We start from the raw sequence: 8,808 nt of genomic DNA, 5'->3' as shown, positions 1-8,808 counted from the left end.
GAATATCTCTAATCATAATGGTGCAGTGCAATACTTGAACTTCAGTGTCAATGAATAAATCATAGAATTCGTTATGACAAAATCATAAAGAAACATTTACTTCTATGGAGGCAAACTCTCGTTGCTTGGTGATTTGAATTCTATGATTTTCTTTTTATTTTACTCGGAGATATCTGCAAATGTCGCAACTTTACTATGTGCACTTGTTCAAGTGGTTCAAGGTTGACGCCACATATCAAACTAATGTGTTCTCATTGTTTTGCGAGTTAAATATACATCATTGCGAGGTGAACTCTGGAAAGGTTGGAGATTCCGTACCATGAAATTAATTAAAGTAATTTTGGTAAGAGATTAAATCATTCTTACCTAGTGATGGAAGAACGGAAAGAAAATTATTTTCCTTCCTAGACTAAACCAAGGAAACTGACAAAATTAGTAAAACTGGGGTCATCGACCAGCCATAGTCATCTTCAGCTCTTCAATGGGAAATGGCCCATCATCGCTGACTAACACTTTCACTTCCACTGGAGCTCTATAATCACCTCGTTTGAGTAAGTGATATCTCCATTTTGTGTTTTCTATATCGAGTCCGGGTGGGAGTGCATTGTTGTAGTAGGTAAACTTGAGGTAGGTGCCCTCTAATCAGAGCCACGAGTCAACAAACTTAAAGCGTCAATCTGGGATTATTCATTTGGCTAAAACCATACAATTTTACTCGGGTTTTGGGAAGCCCAAGGGTCGTCAAACTTAAAGCTTCGATTTGGGACTTTGATTCTAGATACCGCCAGACCATTTTCATGGCCTTTGGCGCGGGCAAAGGGGCTTCAAAGTAAAACTTAAATCTAGGACATTGATTCTGAATGCCACCAGACCATTCTAATGGCTTTCGGCTAGGCCAATAAGGCTACAAAGTGCCCCCTTCTATCCAAGCCTTCCACTGTAGTCTAAAGTTTTGGAACAAAAAGCCAGTGTTAAGAGGCTGTAGTCAAAATAATCGTGAAGAGATGCCAACCTGTACGCAATGCTCTAGACATAAGCGTCAGCCAGTACAGTAACATGGAAAAATGAATATCTGTTTCTCATATATCTTTGTACGTTGAAGCCAAATGTGTTTTTAGAATTTTTGTATCACCCATAGTTTTGTTTTTCCAGCATGCTCACATATCATTATGTACAGCTTATATATACCAGTGCTCTTCAGAGCTTTTGAAACAAAAAACTTAACAAACAGTTATTTTCATTGTTTGCAAAAGTTAATTTCAGCATGCGGAAGAGGTAAAACTTATTCTGAGCATGCGCGAAAGAAAAATTTTGGCCAAGTATGCACTAGAAGTGAAACTTAGTCTGAGCATGAGCGAAAGTGAAATTTTGGCCGAGCATGCGCAAAAGAGGACTTCTTCCTGTAGTACTTCACCAGCTAATGTTTTTACACTATTTTTTGTGGTGTCTTGGGGGAATCTTATGATTATCATATTTTCTTTAATGTAAGCCTGATTCTACGTAGACTTATACTGGAAGAAATCTTCTTTTATAGAAACTCGCAGAAAAATTTTCTTTAACGCATGCGCAGAGTAAAATTCACCCCTTGCGAATGCTCAGATTGATTTACCCCTTGCGCATGCTCAGATTGATTTACCCCTTGCGCATGCTCAGATTGATTTACCCCTTGCGCATGCTCAGTGTAACTTTTACCTATTGCGCATGCTCGGCCAGAAGTGACGCATGCGCACATTTCTGTTGACTCTGGTTTGCTTAGAGTTAGTGGCGCGAAGTAGTTCAGTGAGTGTGAAGGTCGCTCCTTCACTGTTCATAATCTAACGATCAATATTCTTGAAGATCGGTGTCGTGAATATCTCTCCTCGTAATGGTGCAGTGCAATACTTGAACTTCAGTGTCAATGAATAAATCATAGAAGTCGTTATGACAAAATCATAAAGAAACATCTACCTCTATGGAGGCAAACTCTCGTTGCTTGGTGATTTGAATTCTATGATTTTCTTTTTATTTTACTTGGAGATATCTGCAAATGTCGCAACTTTACTGTGTGCACTTGTTCGAGTGGTTCAAGGTTGACGCCACATATCAAACTAATGTGTTCTCATTGTTTTGCGAGTTAATTATACATCATTGTGAGGTGAACTCTGGAAAGGTTGGAGATTCCGTACCATGAAATTAGTTAAAGTAAATTTGGCAAGAGATTATATCATTCTTACCTAGTGATGGAAAAACGGAAAGAAAATTATTTTCCTTCCCAGACTGAACCAAGGAAACTGACAAAATTAGTAAAACTGGGGTCAAGGACCAGCCATAGTCATCTTCAGCTCTTCAATGGGAAATGGCCCATCATCGCTGACTAACACATCCACTTCCACTGGAGCTCTATAATCACCTCGTTTGGGTAAGTGATATCTCCATTTTGTGTTTTCTATATCGAGTCCGGGGTGGGAGTGCATTGTTGGAGTAGGTAAACTTGAGGTAGGTGCCCTCTAATCGGAGCCACGAGTGAAGAAACTTAAAGCGTCAATCTGGGATTATTCATTTGGCTAAAACCATACAATTTTACTAGGGTTTTGGGGAGCCCAAGGGTCGTCAAACTTAAAGCTTCGATTTTGGACTATGATTCTAGATACAGCCAGACCAGTTTCATGGCCTTTGGGGCGGGCAAAGGGGCTTCAAAGTAAAACTTAAATTTAGGACATTGATTCTAGATGCCACCAGACCATTCTAATGGCTTTCGGCTTGGCCAATAAGGCTACAAAGTGCCCCCTTCTATCCAAGCCTTCCACTGTAGTCTAAAGTTTTGGAACAAAAAGCCAGTGTTAAGAGGCTGTAGTCAATATAATCGTGAAGAGATGCCAACTTGAAGGCAGTGGTCTGGACAAAAGTGTCAGCCAGTCCAATATCATGGAAAGAAATATCTGTTTCATATGTATTTTTGCACGTTGAAGCCAAATGTGTTTTCAGTATTTTTGTATCACCCATAGTTTTGTTGTTCCAGCATACTTGCATATCATTACGTATAGTACATATGTACCAGTGCTCTACAGAGCATTTGAAACGAAAAGCTTAACAAACACAGCTATTCCCATTGTTTGTAAAAGTTACTTTCAGCATGCGCAAGAGATATATCTCACTCTGAGCATGCGCGAAAGAAAAATTTTGGCCAAGCTTGCACTTGAGGTGAAACTTACTCTGAGCATGAGCGAAAGTGAAATTTTGGCCGAGCCTGCGCAAAAGAGGATATCTGCCTGTAGTACTTCACCAGTTAATGTATTGTACACTATTTTTTGTCACGTCTTGGGGGGATCTTATGATTATCATTTTTTCTTTACTTTAATGTAAGCTTAATTCTACATAGACTAATACTGGGAGAAACCCTTTTACTCTGCGCATGCGCAGAGTAAAACTCACCCTTTGCGCATGCTCAGATTCATTTAGACCCTTGCGCATGCTCAGTGTAACTTTTACCTATTGCGCATGCTCGGCCAGAAGTGACGCATGCGCACATTTCTGTTGACTCTGGTTTGCTGAGAGGTAGTGGCGCAAAATAGCTCAATGAGTGTGATGGTCGCTCCTTCAGTGTTCATAATTCAACAGTCAATATTCTTGAAGATCGGTGTCGTGAATATCTATCTTCATAATGGTGCAGTGCAATACTTGAACTTCAGTGTCATGGAATATATCATAGAATTCGTTATGACAAAATCATAAGAAACATTTACCTCTATGGAGGCAAACTCTCGTTGCTTGGTGATTTGAATTCTATGATTTTCTTTTTATTTTACTTAGAGATATCTGCAAATGTCGCAACTTTATTTTGTGTGCACTTGTTCGAGTGGTTCAAGGTTGACGCCACATATTAAATCACTGTGTTCTCATAGCTTTGCGAGTTAATTATACATCATTGTGAGGTGAACTCTGGAAAGGTTGGAGATTCCGTACCATGAAATTGATTAAAGTAAATTTGGCAAGAGATTATATCATTCTTACCTAGTGATGGAAGAACGGAAAGAAAATTATTTTCCTTCCTAGACTGAGCCAAAGAAACTGACAAAATTAGTAAAACTGGGGTCATGGACCAGCCATAGTCATCTTCAGCTCTTCAATGGGAAATGGCCCATCATCGCGGACTAACACTTCCACTTCCACTGGAGCTCTATAATCACCTCGTTTGGGTAAGTGATATCTCCATTTTGTGTTTTCTATATCGAGTCCGGGGTGGGAGTGCATTGTTGGAGTAGGTAAACTTGAGGTAGGTGCCCTCTAATCGGAGCCACGAGTCAACAAACTTAAAGCGTCAATCTGGGATTATTCATTTGACTAAAACCATACAATTTTACTAGGGTTTTGGGAAGCCCAAGGGTCGTCAAACTTAAAGCTTCGATTTGGGACCTTGATTCTAGATACCGCCAGACCATTTTCATGGCCTTTGGCGCGGTCAAAGGGGCTTCAAAGTAAAACTTAAATTTAGGACATTGATTCTGGATGCCACCAGACCATTCTAATGGCTTTCGGCGTGGCCAATGAGGCTACAAAGTGCCCCCTTCTATCCAAGCCTTCCACTGTAGTCTAAAGTTTTGGAACAAAAAGCCAGTGTTAAGAGGCTGTAGTCAAAATAATCGTGAAGAGATGCCAACCTGAAGGCAGTGGTCTGGACATAAGTGTCAGCCAGTCCAATATCATGGAAAGAAATATCTGTTTCATATGTATTTTTGCACGCTGAAGCCAAAAGTGTTTTCAGAATTTTTGTATAACCCAAAGTTTTATTGTTCCAGCATGCTCACATATCATTATGTACAGCTTATATATACCAGTGCTCTACGGAGCTTTTGAAACAAAAAACTTAACAAACAGTTATTATCATTGTTTGCAAAAGTTAATTTCAGCATGCGGAAGAGGTAAAACATATTCTGAGCATGCGCGAAAGAAAAATTGTGGCCAAGCATGCACTACAAGTGAAACTTTGAGCATGAGCGAAAATGAAGTTTTGGCTGAGCATGCGCAAAAGAGGATTTCTTTCTGTAGTATTTCACCAGTTAATGTATTTTACATTATTTTTTGTGGGGTCTTGGGGGAGTCTTATGATTATCATATTTTCTTTAATGTAAGCCTGATTCTACGTAGTCTTATACTGGAAAAAATCCTCCTTTATGGAAACTCGCAGAAAAATTTTCTTTAGCGCATGCGCAGAGTGAAATTAACCCCTTGCGCATGCTCAGATTGATTTACCCCTTGCGCATGCTCAGATTGATTACCCCTTGCGCATGCTCAGTGTAACTTTTACCTATTGCGCATGCTCAGTGTAACTTTTACCTATTGCGCATGCTCAGCCCGAAGTGACGCATGCGCACATTTCAGTTGACTTTGCTTTGCTTAGTTAGTGACGCGAAATAGCTCAGTGAGTGTAAAGGTCGCTCCTTCAGTGTTCATAATCTAACGGTCAATATTCTTGAAGATCGGTGTCGTGAATATCTCTCCTCGTAATGGTGCAGTGCAATACTTGAACTTCAGTGTCAATGAATAAATAATAGAAGTCGTTATGACAAAATCATAAAGAAACATTTACTTCTATGGAGGCAAACTCTCGTTGCTTGGTGATTTGAATTCTATGATTTTCTTTTTATTCTACTTGGAGATATCTGCAAATGTCGCAACTTTATTGTGTGTGCACTTGTTCGAGTGGTTCAAGGTTGACGCCACATATTAAACCAATGTGTTCTCATTGTTTTGCGAGTTAATTATACATCATTGCGAGGTGAACTCTGGAAAGGTTGGAGATTCCGTACCATGAAATTAATTAAAGTAAATTTGGCAAGAGATTATATCATTCTTACCTAGTGATGGGAGAAAGGAAAGAAAATTATTTTCCTTCCCAGACTGAACCAAGGAAACTGACAAAATTAGTAAAACTGGGGCCATGGACCAGCCATAGTCATCTTCAGCTCTTCAATAGGAAATGGCCCATCATCGCTGACTAACACTTCCACTTCCACTGGAGCTCTATAATCACCTCGTTTGGGTAAGTGATATCTCCATTTTGTGTTTTCTATATCGAGTCCGGGGTGGGAGTGCATTGTTGGAGTAGGTAAACTTGAGGTAGGTGCCCTCTAATCGGAGCCACGAGTCAACAAACTTAAAGCGTCAATCTGGGATTATTCATTTGACTAAAACCATACAATTTTACTCGGGTTTTGGGGAGCCCAAGGGTCGTCAAACTTAAAGCTTCGATTTGGGACTTTGATTCTAGATACCGCCAGACCATTTTCATGGCCTTTGGCGCGGGCAAAGGGGCTTCAAAGTAAAACTTAAATTTAGGACATTGATTCTGGATGCCACCAGACCATTCTAATGGCTTTCGGCTTGGCCAATAAGGCTACAAAGTGCCCCCTTCTATCCAAGCCTTCCACTGTAGTCTAAAGTTTTGGAACAAAAAGCCAGTGTTAAGAGGCTGTAGTCAATATAATCGTGAAGAGATGCCAACTTGAAGGCAGTGGTCTGGACAAAAGTGTCAGCCAGTCCAATATCATGGAAAGAAATATCTGTTTCATATGTATTTTTGCACGTTGAAGCCAAATGTGTTTTCAGTATTTTTGTATCACCCATAGTTTTGTTGTTCCGGCATACTTGCCTATCATCACGTATAGTACATATGTACCAGTACTCTACAGAGCATTTGAAACGAAAAGCTTAACAAACACAGCTATTCCCATTGTTTGTAAAAGTTACTTTCAGCATGCGCAAGAGATATATCTCACTCTGAGCATGCGCGAAAGAAAAATTTTGGCCAAGCTTGCACTTGAGGTGAAACTTACTCTGAGCATGAGCGAAAGTGAAATTTTGGCCGAGCCTGCGCAAAAGAGGATATCTGCCTGTAGTACTTCACCAGTTAATGTATTGTACACTATTTTTTGTCACGTATTGGGGGGATCTTATGATTATCATTTTTTCTTTACTTTAATGTAAGCTTAATTCTACATAGACTAATACTGGGAGAAACCCTTTTACTCTGCGCATGCGCAGAGTAAAACTCACCCTTTGCGCATGCTCAGATTCATTTAGACCCTTGCGCATGCTCAGTGTAACTTTTACCTATTGCGCATGCTCGGCCAGAAGTGACGCATGCGCACATTTCTGTTGACTCTGGTTTGCTGAGAGGTAGTGGCGCAAAATAGCTCAATGAGTGTGATGGTCGCTCCTTCAGTGTTCATAATTCAACAGTCAATATTCTTGAAGATCGGTGTCGTGAATATCTATCTTCATAATGGTGCAGTGCAATACTTGAACTTCAGTGTCATGGAATATATCATAGAATTCGTTATGACAAAATCATAAGAAACATTTACCTCTATGGAGGCAAACTCTCGTTGCTTGGTGATTTGAATTCTATGATTTTCTTTTTATTTTACTTAGAGATATCTGCAAATGTCGCAACTTCATTTTGTGTGCACTTGTTCGAGTGGTTCAAGGTTGACGCCACATATTAAATCACTGTGTTCTCATAGCTTTGCGAGTTAATTATACATCATTGTGAGGTGAACTCTGGAAAGGTTGGAGATTCCGTACCATGAAATTGATTAAAGTAAATTTGGCAAGAGATTATATCATTCTTACCTAGTGATGGAAGAACGGAAAGAAAATTATTTTCCTTCCTAGACTGAGCCAAAGAAACTGACAAAATTAGTAAAACTGGGGTCATGGACCAGCCATAGTCATCTTCAGCTCTTCAATGGGAAATGGCCCATCATCGCGGACTAACACTTCCACTTCCACTGGAGCTCTATAATCACCTCGTTTGGGTAAGTGATATCTCCATTTTGTGTTTTCTATATCGAGTCCGGGGTGGGAGTGCATTGTTGGAGTAGGTAAACTTGAGGTAGGTGCCCTCTAATCGGAGACACGAGTTAACAAACTTAAAGCGTCAATCTGGGATTATTCATTTGACTAAAACCATACAATTTTACTCGGGTTTTGGGAAGCCCAAGGGTCGTCAAACTTAAAGCTTCGATTTGGGACCTTGATTCTAGATACCGCCAGACCATTTTCATGGCCTTTGGCGCGGTCAAAGGGGCTTCAAAGTAAAACTTAAATTTAGGACATTGATTCTGGATGCCACCAGACCATTCTAATGGCTTTCGGCGTGGCCAATGAGGCTACAAAGTGCCCCCTTCTATCCAAGCCTTCCACTGTAGTTTAAAGTTTTGGAACAAAAAGCCAGTGTTAAGAGGCTGTAGGCAAAATAATCGTGAAGAGATGCCAACCTGAAGGCAGTGGTCTGGACATAAGTGTCAGCCAGTCCAATATCATGGAAAGAAATATGTTTCATATGTATTTTTGCACGTTGAAGCCAAATGTGTTTTCAGTATTTTTGTATCACCCAAAGTTTTATTGTTCCAGCATGCTCACATATCATTGTGTACAGCTTATATATACCAGTGCTCTACAGAGCTTTTGAAACAAAAAACTTAACAAACAGTTATTTTCATTGTTTGCAAAAGTTAATTTCAGCATGCGGAAGAGGTAAAACATATTCTGAGCATGCGCGAAAGAAAAATTGTGGCCAAGCATGCACTACAAGTGAAACTTTGAGCATGAGCGAAAATGAAGTTTTGGCTGAGCATGCGCAAAAGAGGATTTCTTTCTGTAGTATTTCACCAGTTAATGTATTTTACATTATTTTTTGTGGGGTCTTGGGGGAGTCTTATGATTATCATATTTTCTTTAATGTAAGCCTGATTCTACGTAGTCTTATACTGGAAGAAATCCTCCTTTATGGAAACTCGCAGAAAAATTTTCTTTAGCGCATGCGCA

The 8,808-nt window shown here is 39.9% G+C and overlaps 1 protein-coding gene across 2 annotated transcripts in view; it reads left to right on the top strand.

Moving 5' to 3' along the window:
* Window positions 1–5,390: 5,390 nt before the first annotated feature.
* Kaz1-ORFB overlaps window positions 5,391–8,808 on the top strand; it is a 66,524-nt gene continuing 63,106 nt past the window's right edge. The window contains exon 1 of one of the 2 annotated variants that reach the window (XM_071687295.1): window positions 5,391–6,019. The gene's annotated coding sequence lies outside the window, so the exon portion shown is untranslated. Of the gene's footprint in view, window positions 6,020–7,538; window positions 7,797–8,808 lie in introns of those variants that run through there. The other variant, XM_071687304.1, reaches the window with a different exon arrangement.

This window comes from Panulirus ornatus, chromosome 3, assembly GCF_036320965.1.
Source record: "Panulirus ornatus isolate Po-2019 chromosome 3, ASM3632096v1, whole genome shotgun sequence".
Classification (NCBI taxonomy): Eukaryota; Metazoa; Arthropoda; class Malacostraca; order Decapoda; family Palinuridae; genus Panulirus; species Panulirus ornatus.
Note: the sequence above shows the minus strand (reverse complement) of the source record. Positions and strands in the feature narration are given on the sequence as shown.